This window comes from Hyla sarda, unplaced genomic scaffold, assembly GCF_029499605.1.
Source record: "Hyla sarda isolate aHylSar1 unplaced genomic scaffold, aHylSar1.hap1 scaffold_647, whole genome shotgun sequence".
Lineage (NCBI taxonomy): Eukaryota > Metazoa > Chordata > Amphibia > Anura > Hylidae > Hyla > Hyla sarda.
This window is the reverse complement of record NW_026610662.1, coordinates 75,664-102,158: the sequence shown is the minus strand read 5'-3', so window position 1 is coordinate 102,158 and position 26,495 is coordinate 75,664. Positions and strand designations below refer to the sequence as shown.

The following is a 26,495-nucleotide window of genomic DNA, read 5'->3' as shown; positions in this document are numbered from 1 at the left end:
CTTACTCCTCCTACTTGCATGTGACACTGGGCTTAGGATCTGCATAGGAAACACACACACAAGCACACACCTACCTTTGTTGCCTGCAGATGCCTCCTTGGCTGTCCCCAAACGGTATCAAACCAACACCCACGGGAAGCTGTAAGCATAGAGGACATGCCTGCACCCCATTGGACTTACCTGTGTGGGTTAAATCCGGGTTATTTGACAACCTATGGCGGTGATGGTTCTGCTCAGGCAGAGCAGTGCTGATGCTCCTCATAAAGCTGTCGCTGCTGTGGAGGTTCTAGGTGACATCACAAATCCCTATGGTTACATACACAACAAAGCTGGGTTGTTGTTGTTTACACTCTGCAAGGCCTGTGGAAGTGAGTGACATCATAGCACTGTAGTTCTGAGGGTTCTAGATGGATGCAACAATCTCCTGTTGCTTCTATGAAGGCCATAATAGACGACATCACCAAACAGCTCCATAGTCACATACACAGCAAAGGAGAGATGTTGTTTACACCTAGTGATGTCAGTGGTATTGAGTGACATCACAGCACAGTGCTAAGGCTCCTGGGCCTGGACACAGCAGCGGCTGCAATATCTCAACGGAGAATACGTTTATATATATGTGTGTGTGTGCGCGTATATATATATATATATATATATATATATATATATATATATATTTCTCCGCCGAAATCACTTTTAAACCCATTTCCACCTTTTTTTCCCTTCTCTTCCTCTTACTTTTTTTTCACGTTTTTTTACGTTTTTCTCCTTTTCGCCTCTTTTCTGGGCGTATTATTCTTCTTTTTCTTCTTTTTTTTCGTCTAATGCATACCCCATCAGTGCAGCAATGCTTATTCAATACCGCCAGCAGATGGAGACACTGGGGGATAATTTTCTAAGGATTTATACTGATTTTTCCTGTCTGAATTTGTCGCACAGAAAGTTGCAGGCCAAATATGTGTGACATTTCTGCGACTTTAGCTTCTAGAGCATTTTTACAACATTATACATAGGTGCTGAATACATAAAAAGCGACTGTTCAGCGACAGACAAGTCGCATCGGCTGAAAGTAGGCCAGAATGTCAGTCCATGTTGGAGCAGGTTTAGATACAGTCTAAAGTATAGATCTCAAAGTCTGTGCACAGAATTTAGCAAGGGCCTCGCACCTTCTGATGCATCAGGTAGGTGCACAATAGCATAGCCTAACCCTCTGTACTTTGGTCTATATTGATGCGGGACATAGACAGCCAGCTGATGACCAATCCATTAGTGCAATGGATGGCTGGAAGCATTTGTCTTTGCCTTTGCAATACCACAGAAGCAATGCATGGTCAATGTACAGCAATGACACACCTGTGTGAACAGCCAGGAGACCCCCCCCCCCCCCCATGTTATGTTACATAGTTACATAGTTAGTACGGTCGAAAAAAGACATATGTCCATCAAGTTCAACCAGGGAATTAAGGGGTAGGGGTGTGGCGCGATATTGGGGAAGGGATGAGATTTTATATTTCTTCATAAGCATTAATCTTATTTTGTCAATTAGGAACATTCAGCACCCACCCGCTATCAAGGCAGCTGCCTATCATGTCATGCCCTACCTGCACAGGTGTGCTGGCTACTCAAATGATCCAATTAAGGAGGCCATTTAGTCAGCAGCAGCAGAAGTCCTGTGCCTGGACGCTCCAACAGCGGCCAGACACAAGCAGAAGCAGCAGAAGCAGCAGCAGCAGCACCACCTTTTGTTTTTTGGCTGCAGCAGCAAGGCCCACAGGGCTGGCTAGCTGGCTAGCCAGCAAGCAGGTAGCAATGAAAGTAGGAATCTTTCTTTTTAACCCTGTAAGGGGGTGGTGCACTGTACCCGAAGATACTGCCATATCGGGTCAATGCATAGGGCGACGGAAGCAAGCTTCGAAATCGGCCCCCGTTCTCAAAAATCCATTTAATATATGGTCCCCAGATAGGGGACGTATCAGATATTAAACTGATAAGAACAGATACTACACTTGATCTTAGCCAAAAGGCCGAGAAGCGATAACCGTGAAAGGGGCGGGCCCAACAAGGTCCCCTTCATGGGCACTATCACTGCTTGCTGTCAGGGAGGCTGCCAGACAATTTTCCATGCACACTCTGGGCTGGGGGGCAGTCAACCACCAGTACACACAGCAGAACCTAAACCCATACCATTATTGCTAAGCAGCAAGACAGGGGCCCATTGCACTCCCACGGGGCCTTTTTAAATGCAATCCATAACCCGGATTTGCCAGGAACCCTTCTTACTCCTCCTACTTGCATGTGACACTGGGCTTAGGATCTGCATAGGAAACACACACACAAGCACACACCTACCTTTGTTGCCTGCAGATGCCTCCTTGGCTGTCCCCAAACGGTATCAAACCAACACCCACGGGAAGCTGTAAGCATAGAGGACATGCCTGCACCCCATTGGACTTACCTGTGTGGGTTAAATCCGGGTTATTTGACAACCTATGGCGGTGATGGTTCTGCTCAGGCAGAGCAGTGCTGATGCTCCTCATAAAGCTGTCGCTGCTGTGAAGGTTCTAGGTGACATCACAAATCCCTATGGTTACATACACAACAAAGCTGGGTTGTTGTTGTTTACACTCTGCAAGGCCTGTGGAAGTGAGTGACATCATAGCACTGTAGTTCTGAGGGTTCTAGATGGATGCAACAATCTCCTGTTGCTTCTATGAAGGCCATAATAGACGACATCACCAAACAGCTCCATAGTCACATACACAGCAAAGGAGAGATGTTGTTTACACCTAGTGATGTCAGTGGTATTGAGTGACATCACAGCACAGTGCTAAGGCTCCTGGGCCTGGACACAGCAGCGGCTGCAATATCTCAACGGAGAATACGTTTATATATATGTGTGTGTGTGCGCGTATATATATATATATATATATATATATATATATATATATATATATATATATATTTCTCCGCCGAAATCACTTTTAAACCCATTTCCACCTTTTTTTCCCTTCTCTTCCTCTTACTTTTTTTTCACGTTTTTTTACGTTTTTCTCCTTTTCGCCTCTTTTCTGGGCGTATTATTCTTCTTTTTCTTCTTTTTTTTCGTCTAATGCATACCCCATCAGTGCAGCAATGCTTATTCAATACCGCCAGCAGATGGAGACACTGGGGGATAATTTTCTAAGGATTTATACTGATTTTTCCTGTCTGAATTTGTCGCACAGAAAGTTGCAGGCCAAATATGTGTGACATTTCTGCGACTTTAGCTTCTAGAGCATTTTTACAACATTATACATAGGTGCTGAATACATAAAAAGCGACTGTTCAGCGACAGACAAGTCGCATCGGCTGAAAGTAGGCCAGAATGTCAGTCCATGTTGGAGCAGGTTTAGATACAGTCTAAAGTATAGATCTCAAAGTCTGTGCACAGAATTTAGCAAGGGCCTCGCACCTTCTGATGCATCAGGTAGGTGCACAATAGCATAGCCTAACCCTCTGTACTTTGGTCTATATTGATGCGGGACATAGACAGCCAGCTGATGACCAATCCATTAGTGCAATGGATGGCTGGAAGCATTTGTCTTTGCCTTTGCAATACCACAGAAGCAATGCATGGTCAATGTACAGCAATGGCACACCTGTGTGAACAGCCAGGAGACCCCCCCCCCCCCCCCCCATGTTATGTTACATAGTTACATAGTTAGTACGGTCGAAAAAAGACATATGTCCATCAAGTTCAACCAGGGAATTAAGGGGTAGGGGTGTGGCGCGATATTGGGGAAGGGATGAGATTTTATATTTCTTCATAAGCATTAATCTTATTTTGTCAATTAGGAACATTCAGCACCCACCCGCTATCAAGGCAGCTGCCTATCATGTCATGCCCTACCTGCACAGGTGTGCTGGCTACTCAAATGATCCAATTAAGGAGGCCATTTAGTCAGCAGCAGCAGAAGTCCTGTGCCTGGACGCTCCAACAGCGGCCAGACACAAGCAGAAGCAGCAGAAGCAGCAGCAGCAGCACCACCTTTTGTTTTTTGGCTGCAGCAGCAAGGCCCACAGGGCTGGCTAGCTGGCTAGCCAGCAAGCAGGTAGCAATGAAAGTAGGAATCTTTCTTTTTAACCCTGTAAGGGGGTGGTGCACTGTACCCGAAGATACTGCCATATCGGGTCAATGCATAGGGCGACGGAAGCAAGCTTCGAAATCGGCCCCCGTTCTCAAAAATCCATTTAATATATGGTCCCCAGATAGGGGACGTATCAGATATTAAACTGATAAGAACAGATACTACACTTGATCTTAGCCAAAAGGCCGAGAAGCGATAACCGTGAAAGGGGCGGGCCCAACAAGGTCCCCTTCATGGGCACTATCACTGCTTGCTGTCAGGGAGGCTGCCAGACAATTTTCCATGCACACTCTGGGCTGGGGGGCAGTCAACCACCAGTACACACAGCAGAACCTAAACCCATACCATTATTGCTAAGCAGCAAGACAGGGGCCCATTGCACTCCCACGGGGCCTTTTTAAATGCAATCCATAACCCGGATTTGCCAGGAACCCTTCTTACTCCTCCTACTTGCATGTGACACTGGGCTTAGGATCTGCATAGGAAACACACACACAAGCACACACCTACCTTTGTTGCCTGCAGATGCCTCCTTGGCTGTCCCCAAACGGTATCAAACCAACACCCACGGGAAGCTGTAAGCATAGAGGACATGCCTGCACCCCATTGGACTTACCTGTGTGGGTTAAATCCGGGTTATTTGACAACCTATGGCGGTGATGGTTCTGCTCAGGCAGAGCAGTGCTGATGCTCCTCATAAAGCTGTCGCTGCTGTGAAGGTTCTAGGTGACATCACAAATCCCTATGGTTACATACACAACAAAGCTGGGTTGTTGTTGTTTACACTCTGCAAGGCCTGTGGAAGTGAGTGACATCATAGCACTGTAGTTCTGAGGGTTCTAGATGGATGCAACAATCTCCTGTTGCTTCTATGAAGGCCATAATAGATGACATCACCAAACAGCTCCATAGTCACATACACAGCAAAGGAGAGATGTTGTTTACACCTAGTGATGTCAGTGGTATTGAGTGACATCACAGCACAGTGCTAAGGCTCCTGGGCCTGGACACAGCAGCGGCTGCAATATCTCAACGGAGAATACGTTTATATATATGTGTGTGTGTGCGCGTATATATATATATATATATATATATATATATTTCTCCGCCGAAATCACTTTTAAACCCATTTCCACCTTTTTTTCCCTTCTCTTCCTCTTACTTTTTTTTCACGTTTTTTTACGTTTTTCTCATTTTCGCCTCTTTTCTGGGCGTATTATTCTTCTTTTTCTTCTTTTTTTTCGTCTAATGCATACCCCATCAGTGCAGCAATGCTTATTCAATACCGCCAGCAGATGGAGACACTGGGGGATAATTTTCTAAGGATTTATACTGATTTTTCCTGTCTGAATTTGTCGCACAGAAAGTTGCAGGCCAAATATGTGTGACATTTCTGCGACTTTAGCTTCTAGAGCATTTTTACAACATTATACATAGGTGCTGAATACATAAAAAGCGACTGTTCAGCGACAGACAAGTCGCATCGGCTGAAAGTAGGCCAGAATGTCAGTCCATGTTGGAGCAGGTTTAGATACAGTCTAAAGTATAGATCTCAAAGTCTGTGCACAGAATTTAGCAAGGGCCTCGCACCTTCTGATGCATCAGGTAGGTGCACAATAGCATAGCCTAACCCTCTGTACTTTGGTCTATATTGATGCGGGACATAGACAGCCAGCTGATGACCAATCCATTAGTGCAATGGATGGCTGGAAGCATTTGTCTTTGCCTTTGCAATACCACAGAAGCAATGCATGGTCAATGTACAGCAATGACACACCTGTGTGAACAGCCAGGAGACCCCCCCCCCCCCCCCCCCATGTTATGTTACATAGTTACATAGTTAGTACGGTCGAAAAAAGACATATGTCCATCAAGTTCAACCAGGGAATTAAGGGGTAGGGGTGTGGCGCGATATTGGGGAAGGGATGAGATTTTATATTTCTTCATAAGCATTAATCTTATTTTGTCAATTAGGAACATTCAGCACCCACCCGCTATCAAGGCAGCTGCCTATCATGTCATGCCCTACCTGCACAGGTGTGCTGGCTACTCAAATGATCCAATTAAGGAGGCCATTTAGTCAGCAGCAGCAGAAGTCCTGTGCCTGGACGCTCCAACAGCGGCCAGACACAAGCAGAAGCAGCAGAAGCAGCAGCAGCAGCACCACCTTTTGTTTTTTGGCTGCAGCAGCAAGGCCCACAGGGCTGGCTAGCTGGCTAGCCAGCAAGCAGGTAGCAATGAAAGTAGGAATCTTTCTTTTTAACCCTGTAAGGGGGTGGTGCACTGTACCCGAAGATACTGCCATATCGGGTCAATGCATAGGGCGACGGAAGCAAGCTTCGAAATCGGCCCCCGTTCTCAAAAATCCATTTAATATATGGTCCCCAGATAGGGGACGTATCAGATATTAAACTGATAAGAACAGATACTACACTTGATCTTAGCCAAAAGGCCGAGAAGCGATAACCGTGAAAGGGGCGGGCCCAACAAGGTCCCCTTCATGGGCACTATCACTGCTTGCTGTCAGGGAGGCTGCCAGACAATTTTCCATGCACACTCTGGGCTGGGGGGCAGTCAACCACCAGTACACACAGCAGAACCTAAACCCATACCATTATTGCTAAGCAGCAAGACAGGGGCCCATTGCACTCCCACGGGGCCTTTTTAAATGCAATCCATAACCCGGATTTGCCAGGAACCCTTCTTACTCCTCCTACTTGCATGTGACACTGGGCTTAGGATCTGCATAGGAAACACACACACAAGCACACACCTACCTTTGTTGCCTGCAGATGCCTCCTTGGCTGTCCCCAAACGGTATCAAACCAACACCCACGGGAAGCTGTAAGCATAGAGGACATGCCTGCACCCCATTGGACTTACCTGTGTGGGTTAAATCCGGGTTATTTGACAACCTATGGCGGTGATGGTTCTGCTCAGGCAGAGCAGTGCTGATGCTCCTCATAAAGCTGTCGCTGCTGTGAAGGTTCTAGGTGACATCACAAATCCCTATGGTTACATACACAACAAAGCTGGGTTGTTGTTGTTTACACTCTGCAAGGCCTGTGGAAGTGAGTGACATCATAGCACTGTAGTTCTGAGGGTTCTAGATGGATGCAACAATCTCCTGTTGCTTCTATGAAGGCCATAATAGACGACATCACCAAACAGCTCCATAGTCACATACACAGCAAAGGAGAGATGTTGTTTACACCTAGTGATGTCAGTGGTATTGAGTGACATCACAGCACAGTGCTAAGGCTCCTGGGCCTGGACACAGCAGCGGCTGCAATATCTCAACGGAGAATACGTTTATATATATGTGTGTGTGTGCGCGTATATATATATATATATATATATATATATATATATATATATTTCTCCGCCGAAATCACTTTTAAACCCATTTCCACCTTTTTTTCCCTTCTCTTCCTCTTACTTTTTTTTCACGTTTTTTTACGTTTTTCTCCTTTTCGCCTCTTTTCTGGGCGTATTATTCTTCTTTTTCTTCTTTTTTTTCGTCTAATGCATACCCCATCAGTGCAGCAATGCTTATTCAATACCGCCAGCAGATGGAGACACTGGGGGATAATTTTCTAAGGATTTATACTGATTTTTCCTGTCTGAATTTGTCGCACAGAAAGTTGCAGGCCAAATATGTGTGACATTTCTGCGACTTTAGCTTCTAGAGCATTTTTACAACATTATACATAGGTGCTGAATACATAAAAAGCGACTGTTCAGCGACAGACAAGTCGCATCGGCTGAAAGTAGGCCAGAATGTCAGTCCATGTTGGAGCAGGTTTAGATACAGTCTAAAGTATAGATCTCAAAGTCTGTGCACAGAATTTAGCAAGGGCCTCGCACCTTCTGATGCATCAGGTAGGTGCACAATAGCATAGCCTAACCCTCTGTACTTTGGTCTATATTGATGCGGGACATAGACAGCCAGCTGATGACCAATCCATTAGTGCAATGGATGGCTGGAAGCATTTGTCTTTGCCTTTGCAATACCACAGAAGCAATGCATGGTCAATGTACAGCAATGACACACCTGTGTGAACAGCCAGGAGACCCCCCCCCCCCCCATGTTATGTTACATAGTTACATAGTTAGTACGGTCGAAAAAAGACATATGTCCATCAAGTTCAACCAGGGAATTAAGGGGTAGGGGTGTGGCGCGATATTGGGGAAGGGATGAGATTTTATATTTCTTCATAAGCATTAATCTTATTTTGTCAATTAGGAACATTCAGCACCCACCCGCTATCAAGGCAGCTGCCTATCATGTCATGCCCTACCTGCACAGGTGTGCTGGCTACTCAAATGATCCAATTAAGGAGGCCATTTAGTCAGCAGCAGCAGAAGTCCTGTGCCTGGACGCTCCAACAGCGGCCAGACACAAGCAGAAGCAGCAGAAGCAGCAGCAGCAGCAGCACCACCTTTTGTTTTTTGGCTGCAGCAGCAAGGCCCACAGGGCTGGCTAGCTGGCTAGCCAGCAAGCAGGTAGCAATGAAAGTAGGAATCTTTCTTTTTAACCCTGTAAGGGGGTGGTGCACTGTACCCGAAGATACTGCCATATCGGGTCAATGCATAGGGCGACGGAAGCAAGCTTCGAAATCGGCCCCCGTTCTCAAAAATCCATTTAATATATGGTCCCCAGATAGGGGACGTATCAGATATTAAACTGATAAGAACAGATACTACACTTGATCTTAGCCAAAAGGCCGAGAAGCGATAACCGTGAAAGGGGCGGGCCCAACAAGGTCCCCTTCATGGGCACTATCACTGCTTGCTGTCAGGGAGGCTGCCAGACAATTTTCCATGCACACTCTGGGCTGGGGGGCAGTCAACCACCAGTACACACAGCAGAACCTAAACCCATACCATTATTGCTAAGCAGCAAGACAGGGGCCCATTGCACTCCCACGGGGCCTTTTTAAATGCAATCCATAACCCGGATTTGCCAGGAACCCTTCTTACTCCTCCTACTTGCATGTGACACTGGGCTTAGGATCTGCATAGGAAACACACACACAAGCACACACCTACCTTTGTTGCCTGCAGATGCCTCCTTGGCTGTCCCCAAACGGTATCAAACCAACACCCACGGGAAGCTGTAAGCATAGAGGACATGCCTGCACCCCATTGGACTTACCTGTGTGGGTTAAATCCGGGTTATTTGACAACCTATGGCGGTGATGGTTCTGCTCAGGCAGAGCAGTGCTGATGCTCCTCATAAAGCTGTCGCTGCTGTGAAGGTTCTAGGTGACATCACAAATCCCTATGGTTACATACACAACAAAGCTGGGTTGTTGTTGTTTACACTCTGCAAGGCCTGTGGAAGTGAGTGACATCATAGCACTGTAGTTCTGAGGGTTCTAGATGGATGCAACAATCTCCTGTTGCTTCTATGAAGGCCATAATAGACGACATCACCAAACAGCTCCATAGTCACATACACAGCAAAGGAGAGATGTTGTTTACACCTAGTGATGTCAGTGGTATTGAGTGACATCACAGCACAGTGCTAAGGCTCCTGGGCCTGGACACAGCAGCGGCTGCAATATCTCAACGGAGAATACGTTTATATATATGTGTGTGTGTGCGCGTATATATATATATATATATATATATATATATATATATATATATTTCTCCGCCGAAATCACTTTTAAACCCATTTCCACCTTTTTTTCCCTTCTCTTCCTCTTACTTTTTTTTCACGTTTTTTTACGTTTTTCTCCTTTTCGCCTCTTTTCTGGGCGTATTATTCTTCTTTTTCTTCTTTTTTTTCGTCTAATGCATACCCCATCAGTGCAGCAATGCTAATTCAATACCGCCAGCAGATGGAGACACTGGGGGATAATTTTCTAAGGATTTATACTGATTTTTCCTGTCTGAATTTGTCGCACAGAAAGTTGCAGGCCAAATATGTGTGACATTTCTGCGACTTTAGCTTCTAGAGCATTTTTACAACATTATACATAGGTGCTGAATACATAAAAAGCGACTGTTCAGCGACAGACAAGTCGCATCGGCTGAAAGTAGGCCAGAATGTCAGTCCATGTTGGAGCAGGTTTAGATACAGTCTAAAGTATAGATCTCAAAGTCTGTGCACAGAATTTAGCAAGGGCCTCGCACCTTCTGATGCATCAGGTAGGTGCACAATAGCATAGCCTAACCCTCTGTACTTTGGTCTATATTGATGCGGGACATAGACAGCCAGCTGATGACCAATCCATTAGTGCAATGGATGGCTGGAAGCATTTGTCTTTGCCTTTGCAATACCACAGAAGCAATGCATGGTCAATGTACAGCAATGACACACCTGTGTGAACAGCCAGGAGACCCCCCCCCCCCCCCCATGTTATGTTACATAGTTACATAGTTAGTACGGTCGAAAAAAGACATATGTCCATCAAGTTCAACCAGGGAATTAAGGGGTAGGGGTGTGGCGCGATATTGGGGAAGGGATGAGATTTTATATTTCTTCATAAGCATTAATCTTATTTTGTCAATTAGGAACATTCAGCACCCACCCGCTATCAAGGCAGCTGCCTATCATGTCATGCCCTACCTGCACAGGTGTGCTGGCTACTCAAATGATCCAATTAAGGAGGCCATTTAGTCAGCAGCAGCAGAAGTCCTGTGCCTGGACGCTCCAACAGCGGCCAGACACAAGCAGAAGCAGCAGAAGCAGCAGCAGCAGCACCACCTTTTGTTTTTTGGCTGCAGCAGCAAGGCCCACAGGGCTGGCTAGCTGGCTAGCCAGCAAGCAGGTAGCAATGAAAGTAGGAATCTTTCTTTTTAACCCTGTAAGGGGGTGGTGCACTGTACCCGAAGATACTGCCATATCGGGTCAATGCATAGGGCGACGGAAGCAAGCTTCGAAATCGGCCCCCGTTCTCAAAAATCCATTTAATAAATGGTCCCCAGATAGGGGACGTATCAGATATTAAACTGATAAGAACAGATACTACACTTGATCTTAGCCAAAAGGCCGAGAAGCGATAACCGTGAAAGGGGCGGGCCCAACAAGGTCCCCTTCATGGGCACTATCACTGCTTGCTGTCAGGGAGGCTGCCAGACAATTTTCCATGCACACTCTGGGCTGGGGGGCAGTCAACCACCAGTACACACAGCAGAACCTAAACCCATACCATTATTGCTAAGCAGCAAGACAGGGGCCCATTGCACTCCCACGGGGCCTTTTTAAATGCAATCCATAACCCGGATTTGCCAGGAACCCTTCTTACTCCTCCTACTTGCATGTGACACTGGGCTTAGGATCTGCATAGGAAACACACACACAAGCACACACCTACCTTTGTTGCCTGCAGATGCCTCCTTGGCTGTCCCCAAACGGTATCAAACCAACACCCACGGGAAGCTGTAAGCATAGAGGACATGCCTGCACCCCATTGGACTTACCTGTGTGGGTTAAATCCGGGTTATTTGACAACCTATGGCGGTGATGGTTCTGCTCAGGCAGAGCAGTGCTGATGCTCCTCATAAAGCTGTCGCTGCTGTGAAGGTTCTAGGTGACATCACAAATCCCTATGGTTACATACACAACAAAGCTGGGTTGTTGTTGTTTACACTCTGCAAGGCCTGTGGAAGTGAGTGACATCATAGCACTGTAGTTCTGAGGGTTCTAGATGGATGCAACAATCTCCTGTTGCTTCTATGAAGGCCATAATAGACGACATCACCAAACAGCTCCATAGTCACATACACAGCAAAGGAGAGATGTTGTTTACACCTAGTGATGTCAGTGGTATTGAGTGACATCACAGCACAGTGCTAAGGCTCCTGGGCCTGGACACAGCAGCGGCTGCAATATCTCAACGGAGAATACGTTTATATATATGTGTGTGTGTGCGCGTATATATATATATATATATATATATATATATATATATATATATATATATATTTCTCCGCCGAAATCACTTTTAAACCCATTTCCACCTTTTTTTCCCTTCTCTTCCTCTTACTTTTTTTTCACGTTTTTTTACGTTTTTCTCCTTTTCGCCTCTTTTCTGGGCGTATTATTCTTCTTTTTCTTCTTTTTTTTCGTCTAATGCATACCCCATCAGTGCAGCAATGCTTATTCAATACCGCCAGCAGATGGAGACACTGGGGGATAATTTTCTAAGGATTTATACTGATTTTTCCTGTCTGAATTTGTCGCACAGAAAGTTGCAGGCCAAATATGTGTGACATTTCTGCGACTTTAGCTTCTAGAGCATTTTTACAACATTATACATAGGTGCTGAATACATAAAAAGCGACTGTTCAGCGACAGACAAGTCGCATCGGCTGAAAGTAGGCCAGAATGTCAGTCCATGTTGGAGCAGGTTTAGATACAGTCTAAAGTATAGATCTCAAAGTCTGTGCACAGAATTTAGCAAGGGCCTCGCACCTTCTGATGCATCAGGTAGGTGCACAATAGCATAGCCTAACCCTCTGTACTTTGGTCTATATTGATGCGGGACATAGACAGCCAGCTGATGACCAATCCATTAGTGCAATGGATGGCTGGAAGCATTTGTCTTTGCCTTTGCAATACCACAGAAGCAATGCATGGTCAATGTACAGCAATGACACACCTGTGTGAACAGCCAGGAGACCCCCCCCCCCCCCCCCCATGTTATGTTACATAGTTACATAGTTAGTACGGTCGAAAAAAGACATATGTCCATCAAGTTCAACCAGGGAATTAAGGGGTAGGGGTGTGGCGCGATATTGGGGAAGGGATGAGATTTTATATTTCTTCATAAGCATTAATCTTATTTTGTCAATTAGGAACATTCAGCACCCACCCGCTATCAAGGCAGCTGCCTATCATGTCATGCCCTACCTGCACAGGTGTGCTGGCTACTCAAATGATCCAATTAAGGAGGCCATTTAGTCAGCAGCAGCAGAAGTCCTGTGCCTGGACGCTCCAACAGCGGCCAGACACAAGCAGAAGCAGCAGAAGCAGCAGCAGCAGCACCACCTTTTGTTTTTTGGCTGCAGCAGCAAGGCCCACAGGGCTGGCTAGCTGGCTAGCCAGCAAGCAGGTAGCAATGAAAGTAGGAATCTTTCTTTTTAACCCTGTAAGGGGGTGGTGCACTGTACCCGAAGATACTGCCATATCGGGTCAATGCATAGGGCGACGGAAGCAAGCTTCGAAATCGGCCCCCGTTCTCAAAAATCCATTTAATATATGGTCCCCAGATAGGGGACGTATCAGATATTAAACTGATAAGAACAGATACTACACTTGATCTTAGCCAAAAGGCCGAGAAGCGATAACCGTGAAAGGGGCGGGCCCAACAAGGTCCCCTTCATGGGCACTATCACTGCTTGCTGTCAGGGAGGCTGCCAGACAATTTTCCATGCACACTCTGGGCTGGGGGGCAGTCAACCACCAGTACACACAGCAGAACCTAAACCCATACCATTATTGCTAAGCAGCAAGACAGGGGCCCATTGCACTCCCACGGGGCCTTTTTAAATGCAATCCATAACCCGGATTTGCCAGGAACCCTTCTTACTCCTCCTACTTGCATGTGACACTGGGCTTAGGATCTGCATAGGAAACACACACACAAGCACACACCTACCTTTGTTGCCTGCAGATGCCTCCTTGGCTGTCCCCAAACGGTATCAAACCAACACCCACGGGAAGCTGTAAGCATAGAGGACATGCCTGCACCCCATTGGACTTACCTGTGTGGGTTAAATCCGGGTTATTTGACAACCTATGGCGGTGATGGTTCTGCTCAGGCAGAGCAGTGCTGATGCTCCTCATAAAGCTGTCGCTGCTGTGAAGGTTCTAGGTGACATCACAAATCCCTATGGTTACGTACACAACAAAGCTGGGTTGTTGTTGTTTACACTCTGCAAGGCCTGTGGAAGTGAGTGACATCATAGCACTGTAGTTCTGAGGGTTCTAGATGGATGCAACAATCTCCTGTTGCTTCTATGAAGGCCATAATAGACGACATCACCAAACAGCTCCATAGTCACATACACAGCAAAGGAGAGATGTTGTTTACACCTAGTGATGTCAGTGGTATTGAGTGACATCACAGCACAGTGCTAAGGCTCCTGGGCCTGGACACAGCAGCGGCTGCAATATCTCAACGGAGAATACGTTTATATATATGTGTGTGTGTGCGCGTATATATATATATATATATATATATATATATATATATATATATATATTTCTCCGCCGAAATCACTTTTAAACCCATTTCCACCTTTTTTTCCCTTCTCTTCCTCTTACTTTTTTTTCACGTTTTTTTACGTTTTTCTCCTTTTCGCCTCTTTTCTGGGCGTATTATTCTTCTTTTTCTTCTTTTTTTTCGTCTAATGCATACCCCATCAGTGCAGCAATGCTTATTCAATACCGCCAGCAGATGGAGACACTGGGGGATAATTTTCTAAGGATTTATACTGATTTTTCCTGTCTGAATTTGTCGCACAGAAAGTTGCAGGCCAAATATGTGTGACATTTCTGCGACTTTAGCTTCTAGAGCATTTTTACAACATTATACATAGGTGCTGAATACATAAAAAGCGACTGTTCAGCGACAGACAAGTCGCATCGGCTGAAAGTAGGCCAGAATGTCAGTCCATGTTGGAGCAGGTTTAGATACAGTCTAAAGTATAGATCTCAAAGTCTGTGCACAGAATTTAGCAAGGGCCTCGCACCTTCTGATGCATCAGGTAGGTGCACAATAGCATAGCCTAACCCTCTGTACTTTGGTCTATATTGATGCGGGACATAGACAGCCAGCTGATGACCAATCCATTAGTGCAATGGATGGCTGGAAGCATTTGTCTTTGCCTTTGCAATACCACAGAAGCAATGCATGGTCAATGTACAGCAATGACACACCTGTGTGAACAGCCAGGAGACCCCCCCCCCCCCCCCCCCATGTTATGTTACATAGTTACATAGTTAGTACGGTCGAAAAAAGACATATGTCCATCAAGTTCAACCAGGGAATTAAGGGGTAGGGGTGTGGCGCGATATTGGGGAAGGGATGAGATTTTATATTTCTTCATAAGCATTAATCTTATTTTGTCAATTAGGAACATTCAGCACCCACCCGCTATCAAGGCAGCTGCCTATCATGTCATGCCCTACCTGCACAGGTGTGCTGGCTACTCAAATGATCCAATTAAGGAGGCCATTTAGTCAGCAGCAGCAGAAGTCCTGTGCCTGGACGCTCCAACAGCGGCCAGACACAAGCAGAAGCAGCAGAAGCAGCAGCAGCAGCACCACCTTTTGTTTTTTGGCTGCAGCAGCAAGGCCCACAGGGCTGGCTAGCTGGCTAGCCAGCAAGCAGGTAGCAATGAAAGTAGGAATCTTTCTTTTTAACCCTGTAAGGGGGTGGTGCACTGTACCCGAAGATACTGCCATATCGGGTCAATGCATAGGGCGACGGAAGCAAGCTTCGAAATCGGCCCCCGTTCTCAAAAATCCATTTAATATATGGTCCCCAGATAGGGGACGTATCAGATATTAAACTGATAAGAACAGATACTACACTTGATCTTAGCCAAAAGGCCGAGAAGCGATAACCGTGAAAGGGGCGGGCCCAACAAGGTCCCCTTCATGGGCACTATCACTGCTTGCTGTCAGGGAGGCTGCCAGACAATTTTCCATGCACACTCTGGGCTGGGGGGCAGTCAACCACCAGTACACACAGCAGAACCTAAACCCATACCATTATTGCTAAGCAGCAAGACAGGGGCCCATTGCACTCCCACGGGGCCTTTTTAAATGCAATCCATAACCCGGATTTGCCAGGAACCCTTCTTACTCCTCCTACTTGCATGTGACACTGGGCTTAGGATCTGCATAGGAAACACACACACAAGCACACACCTACCTTTGTTGCCTGCAGATGCCTCCTTGGCTGTCCCCAAACGGTATCAAACCAACACCCACGGGAAGCTGTAAGCATAGAGGACATGCCTGCACCCCATTGGACTTACCTGTGTGGGTTAAATCCGGGTTATTTGACAACCTATGGCGGTGATGGTTCTGCTCAGGCAGAGCAGTGCTGATGCTCCTCATAAAGCTGTCGCTGCTGTGAAGGTTCTAGGTGACATCACAAATCCCTATGGTTACATACACAACAAAGCTGGGTTGTTGTTGTTTACACTCTGCAAGGCCTGTGGAAGTGAGTGACATCATAGCACTGTAGTTCTGAGGGTTCTAGATGGATGCAACAATCTCCTGTTGCTTCTATGAAGGCCATAATAGACGACATCACCAAACAGCTCCATAGTCACATACACAGCAAAGGAGAGATGTTGTTTACACCTAGTGATGTCAGTGGTATTGAGTGACATCACAGCACAGTGCTAAGGCTCCTGGGCCTGGACACAGCAGCGGCTGCAATATCTCAACGGAGAATACGTTTATATATATGTGTGTGTGTGCGCGTATATATATATATATATATATATATATATATATATATATATATATATATATTTCTCCGCCGAAATCACTTTTAAACCCATTTCCACCTTTTTTTCCCTTCTCTTCCTCTTACTTTTTTTTCACGTTTTTTTACGTTTTTCTCCTTTTCGCCTCTTTTCTGGGCGTATTATTCTTCTTTTTCTTCTTTTTTTTCGTCTAATGCATACCCCATCAGTGCAGCAATGCTTATTCAATACCGCCAGCAGATGGAGACACTGGGGGATAATTTTCTAAGGATTTATACTGATTTTTCCTGTCTGAATTTGTCGCACAGAAAGTTGCAGGCCAAATATGTGTGACATTTCTGCGACTTTAGCTTCTAGAGCATTTTTACAACATTATACATAGGTGCTGAATACATAAAAAGCGACTGTTCAGCGACAGACAAGTCGCATCGGCTGAAAGTAGGCCAGAATGTCAGTCCATGTTGGAGCAGGTTTAGATACAGTCTAAAGTATAGATCTCAAAGTCTGTGCACAGAATTTAGCAAGGGCCTCGCACCTTCTGATGCATCAGGTAGGTGCACAATAGCATAGCCTAACCCTCTGTACTTTGGTCTATATTGATGCGGGACATAGACAGCCAGCTGATGACCAATCCATTAGTGCAATGGATGGCTGGAAGCATTTGTCTTTGCCTTTGCAATACCACAGAAGCAATGCATGGTCAATGTACAGCAATGACACACCTGTGTGAACAGCCAGGAGACCCCCCCCCCCCCCCCATGTTATGTTACATAGTTACATAGTTAGTACGGTCGAAAAAAGACATATGTCCATCAAGTTCAACCAGGGAATTAAGGGGTAGGGGTGTGGCGCGATATTGGGGAAGGGATGAGATTTTATATTTCTTCATAAGCATTAATCTTATTTTGTCAATTAGGAACATTCAGCACCCACCCGCTATCAAGGCAGCTGCCTATCATGTCATGCCCTACCTGCACAGGTGTGCTGGCTACTCAAATGATCCAATTAAGGAGGCCATTTAGTCAGCAGCAGCAGAAGTCCTGTGCCTGGACGCTCCAACAGCGGCCAGACACAAGCAGAAGCAGCAGAAGCAGCAGCACCACCTTTTGTTTTTTGGCTGCAGCAGCAAGGCCCACAGGGCTGGCTAGCTGGCTAGCCAGCAAGCAGGTAGCAATGAAAGTAGGAATCTTTCTTTTTAACCCTGTAAGGGGGTGGTGCACTGTACCCGAAGATACTGCCATATCGGGTCAATGCATAGGGCGACGGAAGCAAGCTTCGAAATCGGCCCCCGTTCTCAAAAATCCATTTAATATATGGTCCCCAGATAGGGGACGTATCAGATATTAAACTGATAAGAACAGATACTACACTTGATCTTAGCCAAAAGGCCGAGAAGCGATAACCGTGAAAGGGGCGGGCCCAACAAGGTCCCCTTCATGGGCACTATCACTGCTTGCTGTCAGGGAGGCTGCCAGACAATTTTCCATGCACACTCTGGGCTGGGGGGCAGTCAACCACCAGTACACACAGCAGAACCTAAACCCATACCATTATTGCTAAGCAGCAAGACAGGGGCCCATTGCACTCCCACGGGGCCTTTTTAAATGCAATCCATAACCCGGATTTGCCAGGAACCCTTCTTACTCCTCCTACTTGCATGTGACACTGGGCTTAGGATCTGCATAGGAAACACACACACAAGCACACACCTACCTTTGTTGCCTGCAGATGCCTCCTTGGCTGTCCCCAAACGGTATCAAACCAACACCCACGGGAAGCTGTAAGCATAGAGGACATGCCTGCACCCCATTGGACTTACCTGTGTGGGTTAAATCCGGGTTATTTGACAACCTATGGCGGTGATGGTTCTGCTCAGGCAGAGCAGTGCTGATGCTCCTCATAAAGCTGTCGCTGCTGTGAAGGTTCTAGGTGACATCACAAATCCCTATGGTTACATACACAACAAAGCTGGGTTGTTGTTGTTTACACTCTGCAAGGCCTGTGGAAGTGAGTGACATCATAGCACTGTAGTTCTGAGGGTTCTAGATGGATGCAACAATCTCCTGTTGCTTCTATGAAGGCCATAATAGACGTCATCACCAAACAGCTCCATAGTCACATACACAGCAAAGGAGAGATGTTGTTTACACCTAGTGATGTCAGTGATATTGAGTGACATCACAGCACAGTGCTAAGGCTCCTGGGCCTGGACACAGCAGCGGCTGCAATATCTCAACGGAGAATACGTTTATATATATGTGTGTGTGTGCGCGTATATATATATATATATATATATATATATATATATATATATATATATATATATATATTTCTCCGCCGAAATCACTTTTAAACCCATTTCCACCTTTTTTTCCCTTCTCTTCCTCTTACTTTTTTTTCACGTTTTTTTACGTTTTTCTCCTTTTCGCCTCTTTTCTGGGCGTATTATTCTTCTTTTTCTTCTTTTTTTTCGTCTAATGCATACCCCATCAGTGCAGCAATGCTTATTCAATACCGCCAGCAGATGGAGACACTGGGGGATAATTTTCTAAGGATTTATACTGATTTTTCCTGTCTGAATTTGTCGCACAGAAAGTTGCAGGCCAAATATGTGTGACATTTCTGCGACTTTAGCTTCTAGAGCATTTTTACAACATTATACATAGGTGCTGAATACATAAAAAGCGACTGTTCAGCGACAGACAAGTCGCATCGGCTGAAAGTAGGCCAGAATGTCAGTCCATGTTGGAGCAGGTTTAGATACAGTCTAAAGTATAGATCTCAAAGTCTGTGCACAGAATTTAGCAAGGGCCTCGCACCTTCTGATGCATCAGGTAGGTGCACAATAGCATAGCCTAACCCTCTGTACTTTGGTCTATATTGATGCGGGACATAGACAGCCAGCTGATGACCAATCCATTAGTGCAATGGATGGCTGGAAGCATTTGTCTTTGCCTTTGCAATACCACAGAAGCAATGCATGGTCAATGTACAGCAATGACACACCTGTGTGAACAGCCAGGAGACCCCCCCCCCCCCCCCATGTTATGTTACATAGTTACATAGTTAGTACGGTCGAAAAAAGACATATGTCCATCAAGTTCAACCAGGGAATTAAGGGGTAGGGGTGTGGCGCGATATTGGGGAAGGGATGAGATTTTATATTTCTTCATAAGCATTAATCTTATTTTGTCAATTAGGAACATTCAGCACCCACCCGCTATCAAGGCAGCTGCCTATCATGTCATGCCCTACCTGCACAGGTGTGCTGGCTACTCAAATGATCCAATTAAGGAGGCCATTTAGTCAGCAGCAGCAGAAGTCCTGTGCCTGGACGCTCCAACAGCGGCCAGACACAAGCAGAAGCAGCAGAAGCAGCAGCAGCAGCACCACCTTTTGTTTTTTGGCTGCAGCAGCAAGGCCCACAGGGCTGGCTAGCTGGCTAGCCAGCAAGCAGGTAGCAATGAAAGTAGGAATCTTTCTTTTTAACCCTGTAAGGGGGTGGTGCACTGTACCCGCAGATACTGCCATATCGGGTCAATGCATAGGGCGACGGAAGCAAGCTTCGAAATCGGCCCCCGTTCTCAAAAATCCATTTAATATATGGTCCCCAGATAGGGGACGTATCAGATATTAAACTGATAAGAACAGATACTACACTTGATCTTAGCCAAAAGGCCGAGAAGCGATAACCGTGAAAGGGGCGGGCCCAACAAGGTCCCCTTCATGGGCACTATCACTGCTTGCTGTCAGGGAGGCTGCCAGACAATTTTCCATGCACACTCTGGGCTGGGGGGCAGTCAACCACCAGTACACACAGCAGAACCTAAACCCATACCATTATTGCTAAGCAGCAAGACAGGGGCCCATTGCACTCCCACGGGGCCTTTTTAAATGCAATCCATAACCCGGATTTGCCAGGAACCCTTCTTACTCCTCCTACTTGCATGTGACACTGGGCTTAGGATCTGCATAGGAAACACACACACAAGCACACACCTACCTTTGTTGCCTGCAGATGCCTCCTTGGCTGTCCCCAAACGGTATCAAACCAACACCCACGGGAAGCTGTAAGCATAGAGGACATGCCTGCACCCCATTGGACTTACCTGTGTGGGTTAAATCCGGGTTATTTGACAACCTATGGCGGTGATGGTTCTGCTCAGGCAGAGCAGTGCTGATGCTCCTCATAAAGCTGTCGCTGCTGTGAAGGTTCTAGGTGACATCACAAATCCCTATGGTTACATACACAACAAAGCTGGGTTGTTGTTGTTTACACTCTGCAAGGCCTGTGGAAGTGAGTGACATCATAGCACTGTAGTTCTGAGGGTTCTAGATGGATGCAACAATCTCCTGTTGCTTCTATGAAGGCCATAATAGACGACATCACCAAACAGCTCCATAGTCACATACACAGCAAAGGAGAGATGTTGTTTACACCTAGTGATGTCAGTGGTATTGAGTGACATCACAGCACAGTGCTAAGGCTCCTGGGCCTGGACACAGCAGCGGCTGCAATATCTCAACGGAGAATACGTTTATATATATGTGTGTGTGTGCGCGTATATATATATATATATATATATATATATATATATATATATATATATATATATTTCTCCGCCGAAATCACTTTTAAACCCATTTCCACCTTTTTTTCCCTTCTCTTCCTCTTACTTTTTTTTCACGTTTTTTTACGTTTTTCTCCTTTTCGCCTCTTTTCTGGGCGTATTATTCTTCTTTTTCTTCTTTTTTTTCGTCTAATGCATACCCCATCAGTGCAGCAATGCTTATTCAATACCGCCAGCAGATGGAGACACTGGGGGATAATTTTCTAAGGATTTATACTGATTTTTCCTGTCTGAATTTGTCGCACAGAAAGTTGCAGGCCAAATATGTGTGACATTTCTGCGACTTTAGCTTCTAGAGCATTTTTACAACATTATACATAGGTGCTGAATACATAAAAAGCGACTGTTCAGCGACAGACAAGTCGCATCGGCTGAAAGTAGGCCAGAATGTCAGTCCATGTTGGAGCAGGTTTAGATACAGTCTAAAGTATAGATCTCAAAGTCTGTGCACAGAATTTAGCAAGGGCCTCGCACCTTCTGATGCATCAGGTAGGTGCACAATAGCATAGCCTAACCCTCTGTACTTTGGTCTATATTGATGCGGGACATAGACAGCCAGCTGATGACCAATCCATTAGTGCAATGGATGGCTGGAAGCATTTGTCTTTGCCTTTGCAATACCACAGAAGCAATGCATGGTCAATGTACAGCAATGACACACCTGTGTGAACAGCCAGGAGACCCCCCCCCCCCCCCCCCCCCCCATGTTATGTTACATAGTTACATAGTTAGTACGGTCGAAAAAAGACATATGTCCATCAAGTTCAACCAGGGAATTAAGGGGTAGGGGTGTGGCGCGATATTGGGGAAGGGATGAGATTTTATATTTCTTCATAAGCATTAATCTTATTTTGTCAATTAGGAACATTCAGCACCCACCCGCTATCAAGGCAGCTGCCTATCATGTCATGCCCTACCTGCACAGGTGTGCTGGCTACTCAAATGATCCAATTAAGGAGGCCATTTAGTCAGCAGCAGCAGAAGTCCTGTGCCTGGACGCTCCAACAGCGGCCAGACACAAGCAGAAGCAGCAGAAGCAGCAGCAGCAGCACCACCTTTTGTTTTTTGGCTGCAGCAGCAAGGCCCACAGGGCTGGCTAGCTGGCTAGCCAGCAAGCAGGTAGCAATGAAAGTAGGAATCTTTCTTTTTAACCCTGTAAGGGGGTGGTGCACTGTACCCGAAGATACTGCCATATCGGGTCAATGCATAGGGCGACGGAAGCAAGCTTCGAAATCGGCCCCCGTTCTCAAAAATCCATTTAATATATGGTCCCCAGATAGGGGACGTATCAGATATTAAACTGATAAGAACAGATACTACACTTGATCTTAGCCAAAAGGCCGAGAAGCGATAACCGTGAAAGGGGCGGGCCCAACAAGGTCCCCTTCATGGGCACTATCACTGCTTGCTGTCAGGGAGGCTGCCAGACAATTTTCCATGCACACTCTGGGCTGGGGGGCAGTCAACCACCAGTACACACAGCAGAACCTAAACCCATACCATTATTGCTAAGCAGCAAGACAGGGGCCCATTGCACTCCCACGGGGCCTTTTTAAATGCAATCCATAACCCGGATTTGCCAGGAACCCTTCTTACTCCTCCTACTTGCATGTGACACTGGGCTTAGGATCTGCATAGGAAACACACACACAAGCACACACCTACCTTTGTTGCCTGCAGATGCCTCCTTGGCTGTCCCCAAACGGTATCAAACCAACACCCACGGGAAGCTGTAAGCATAGAGGACATGCCTGCACCCCATTGGACTTACCTGTGTGGGTTAAATCCGGGTTATTTGACAACCTATGGCGGTGATGGTTCTGCTCAGGCAGAGCAGTGCTGATGCTCCTCATAAAGCTGTCGCTGCTGTGAAGGTTCTAGGTGACATCACAAATCCCTATGGTTACATACACAACAAAGCTGGGTTGTTGTTGTTTACACTCTGCAAGGCCTGTGGAAGTGAGTGACATCATAGCACTGTAGTTCTGAGGGTTCTAGATGGATGCAACAATCTCCTGTTGCTTCTATGAAGGCCATAATAGACGACATCACCAAACAGCTCCATAGTCACATACACAGCAAAGGAGAGATGTTGTTTACACCTAGTGATGTCAGTGGTATTGAGTGACATCACAGCACAGTGCTAAGGCTCCTGGGCCTGGACACAGCAGCGGCTGCAATATCTCAACGGAGAATACGTTTATATATATGTGTGTGTGTGCGCGTATATATATATATATATATATATATATATATATATTTCTCCGCCGAAATCACTTTTAAACCCATTTCCACCTTTTTTTCCCTTCTCTTCCTCTTACTTTTTTTTCACGTTTTTTTACGTTTTTCTCCTTTTCGCCTCTTTTCTGGGCGTATTATTCTTCTTTTTCTTCTTTTTTTTCGTCTAATGCATACCCCATCAGTGCAGCAATGCTTATTCAATACCGCCAGCAGATGGAGACACTGGGGGATAATTTTCTAAGGATTTATACTGATTTTTCCTGTCTGAATTTGTCGCACAGAAAGTTGCAGGCCAAATATGTGTGACATTTCTGCGACTTTAGCTTCTAGAGCATTTTTACAACATTATACATAGGTGCTGAATACATAAAAAGCGACTGTTCAGCGACAGACAAGTCGCATCGGCTGAAAGTAGGCCAGAATGTCAGTCCATGTTGGAGCAGGTTTAGATACAGTCTAAAGTATAGATCTCAAAGTCTGTGCACAGAATTTAGCAAGGGCCTCGCACCTTCTGATGCATCAGGTAGGTGCACAATAGCATAGCCTAACCCTCTGTACTTTGGTCTATATTGATGCGGGACATAGACAGCCAGCTGATGACCAATCCATTAGTGCAATGGATGGCTGGAAGCATTTGTCTTTGCAATACCACAGAAGCAATGCATGGTCAATGTACAGCAATGACACACCTGTGTGAACAGCCAGGAGACCCCCCCCCCCCCCATGTTATGTTACATAGTTACATAGTTAGTACGGTCGAAAAAAGACATATGTCCATCAAGTTCAACCAGGGAATTAAGGGGTAGGGGTGTGGCGCGATATTGGGGAAGGGATGAGATTTTATATTTCTTCATAAGCATTAATCTTATTTTGTCAATTAGGAACATTCAGCACCCACCCGCTATCAAGGCAGCTGCCTATCATGTCATGCCCTACCTGCACAGGTGTGCTGGCTACTCAAATGATCCAATTAAGGAGGCCATTTAGTCAGCAGCAGCAGAAGTCCTGTGCCTGGACGCTCCAACAGCGGCCAGACACAAGCAGAAGCAGCAGAAGCAGCAGCAGCAGCACCACCTTTTGTTTTTTGGCTGCAGCAGCAAGGCCCACAGGGCTGGCTAGCTGGCTAGCCAGCAAGCAGGTAGCAATGAAAGTAGGAATCTTTCTTTTTAACCCTGTAAGGGGGTGGTGCACTGTACCTGAAGATACTGCCATATCGGGTCAATGCATAGGGCGACGGAAGCAAGCTTCGAAATCGGCCCCCGTTCTCAAAAATCCATTTAATATATGGTCCCCAGATAGGGGACGTATCAGATATTAAACTGATAAGAACAGATACTACACTTGATCTTAGCCAAAAGGCCGAGAAGCGATAACCGTGAAAGGGGCGGGCCCAACAAGGTCCCCTTCATGGGCACTATCACTGCTTGCTGTCAGGGAGGCTGCCAGACAATTTTCCATGCACACTCTGGGCTGGGGGGCAGTCAACCACCAGTACACACAGCAGAACCTAAACCCATACCATTATTGCTAAGCAGCAAGACAGGGGCCCATTGCACTCCCACGGGGCCTTTTTAAATGCAATCCATAACCCGGATTTGCCAGGAACCCTTCTTACTCCTCCTACTTGCATGTGACACTGGGCTTAGGATCTGCATAGGAAACACACACACAAGCACACACCTACCTTTGTTGCCTGCAGATGCCTCCTTGGCTGTCCCCAAACGGTATCAAACCAACACCCACGGGAAGCTGTAAGCATAGAGGACATGCCTGCACCCCATTGGACTTACCTGTGTGGGTTAAATCCGGGTTATTTGACAACCTATGGCGGTGATGGTTCTGCTCAGGCAGAGCAGTGCTGATGCTCCTCATAAAGCTGTCGCTGCTGTGAAGGTTCTAGGTGACATCACAAATCCCTATGGTTACATACACAACAAAGCTGGGTTGTTGTTGTTTACACTCTGCAAGGCCTGTGGAAGTGAGTGACATCATAGCACTGTAGTTCTGAGGGTTCTAGATGGATGCAACAATCTCCTGTTGCTTCTATGAAGGCCATAATAGACGACATCACCAAACAGCTCCATAGTCACATACACAGCAAAGGAGAGATGTTGTTTACACCTAGTGATGTCAGTGGTATTGAGTGACATCACAGCACAGTGCTAAGGCTCCTGGGCCTGGACACAGCAGCGGCTGCAATATCTCAACGGAGAATACGTTTATATATATGTGTGTGTGTGCGCGTATATATATATATATATATATATATATATATATATATATATATATTTCTCCGCCGAAATCACTTTTAAACCCATTTCCACCTTTTTTTCCCTTCTCTTCCTCTTACTTTTTTTTCACGTTTTTTTACGTTTTTCTCCTTTTCGCCTCTTTTCTGGGCGTATTATTCTTCTTTTTCTTCTTTTTTTTCGTCTAATGCATACCCCATCAGTGCAGCAATGCTTATTCAATACCGCCAGCAGATGGAGACACTGGGGGATAATTTTCTAAGGATTTATACTGATTTTTCCTGTCTGAATTTGTCGCACAGAAAGTTGCAGGCCAAATATGTGTGACATTTCTGCGACTTTAGCTTCTAGAGCATTTTTACAACATTATACATAGGTGCTGAATACATAAAAAGCGACTGTTCAGCGACAGACAAGTCGCATCGGCTGAAAGTAGGCCAGAATGTCAGTCCATGTTGGAGCAGGTTTAGATACAGTCTAAAGTATAGATCTCAAAGTCTGTGCACAGAATTTAGCAAGGGCCTCGCACCTTCTGATGCATCAGGTAGGTGCACAATAGCATAGCCTAACCCTCTGTACTTTGGTCTATATTGATGCGGGACATAGACAGCCAGCTGATGACCAATCCATTAGTGCAATGGATGGCTGGAAGCATTTGTCTTTGCCTTTGCAATACCACAGAAGCAATGCATGGTCAATGTACAGCAATGACACACCTGTGTGAACAGCCAGGAGACCCCCCCCCCCCCATGTTATGTTACATAGTTACATAGTTAGTACGGTCG

The 26,495-nt window shown here is 45.9% G+C and overlaps 11 non-coding genes across 11 annotated transcripts; all 11 read right to left on the bottom strand.

Annotated features, from left to right (window-relative positions):
- Window positions 1-1,845: 1,845 nt before the first annotated feature.
- On the bottom strand, window positions 1,846-2,036 carry LOC130342303 (U2 spliceosomal RNA). The gene has a single exon (XR_008881971.1). It is a non-coding gene; the product is annotated as a U2 spliceosomal RNA (small nuclear RNA).
- Window positions 2,037-4,133: 2,097 nt separating this feature from the next.
- LOC130342302 (U2 spliceosomal RNA) lies at window positions 4,134-4,324 on the bottom strand. Its single transcript, XR_008881970.1, has one exon. It is a non-coding gene; the product is annotated as a U2 spliceosomal RNA (small nuclear RNA).
- A 2,076-nt stretch (window positions 4,325-6,400) lies between these two features.
- LOC130342301 (U2 spliceosomal RNA) lies at window positions 6,401-6,591 on the bottom strand. Its single transcript, XR_008881969.1, has one exon. It is a non-coding gene; the product is annotated as a U2 spliceosomal RNA (small nuclear RNA).
- A 2,084-nt stretch (window positions 6,592-8,675) lies between these two features.
- Window positions 8,676-8,866, bottom strand: LOC130342300 (U2 spliceosomal RNA). Its single transcript, XR_008881968.1, has one exon. It is a non-coding gene; the product is annotated as a U2 spliceosomal RNA (small nuclear RNA).
- A 2,085-nt stretch (window positions 8,867-10,951) lies between these two features.
- On the bottom strand, window positions 10,952-11,142 carry LOC130342250 (U2 spliceosomal RNA). The gene has a single exon (XR_008881928.1). It is a non-coding gene; the product is annotated as a U2 spliceosomal RNA (small nuclear RNA).
- A 2,095-nt stretch (window positions 11,143-13,237) lies between these two features.
- LOC130342299 (U2 spliceosomal RNA) lies at window positions 13,238-13,428 on the bottom strand. Its single transcript, XR_008881967.1, has one exon. It is a non-coding gene; the product is annotated as a U2 spliceosomal RNA (small nuclear RNA).
- Window positions 13,429-15,520: 2,092 nt separating this feature from the next.
- Window positions 15,521-15,711, bottom strand: LOC130342298 (U2 spliceosomal RNA). The gene has a single exon (XR_008881966.1). It is a non-coding gene; the product is annotated as a U2 spliceosomal RNA (small nuclear RNA).
- Window positions 15,712-17,798: 2,087 nt separating this feature from the next.
- LOC130342297 (U2 spliceosomal RNA) lies at window positions 17,799-17,989 on the bottom strand. The gene has a single exon (XR_008881965.1). It is a non-coding gene; the product is annotated as a U2 spliceosomal RNA (small nuclear RNA).
- Window positions 17,990-20,088: 2,099 nt separating this feature from the next.
- On the bottom strand, window positions 20,089-20,279 carry LOC130342257 (U2 spliceosomal RNA). The gene has a single exon (XR_008881934.1). It is a non-coding gene; the product is annotated as a U2 spliceosomal RNA (small nuclear RNA).
- Window positions 20,280-22,381: 2,102 nt separating this feature from the next.
- Window positions 22,382-22,572, bottom strand: LOC130342296 (U2 spliceosomal RNA). The gene has a single exon (XR_008881964.1). It is a non-coding gene; the product is annotated as a U2 spliceosomal RNA (small nuclear RNA).
- Window positions 22,573-24,641: 2,069 nt separating this feature from the next.
- LOC130342256 (U2 spliceosomal RNA) lies at window positions 24,642-24,832 on the bottom strand. Its single transcript, XR_008881933.1, has one exon. It is a non-coding gene; the product is annotated as a U2 spliceosomal RNA (small nuclear RNA).
- Between the last annotated feature and the right edge of the window lie 1,663 nt (window positions 24,833-26,495).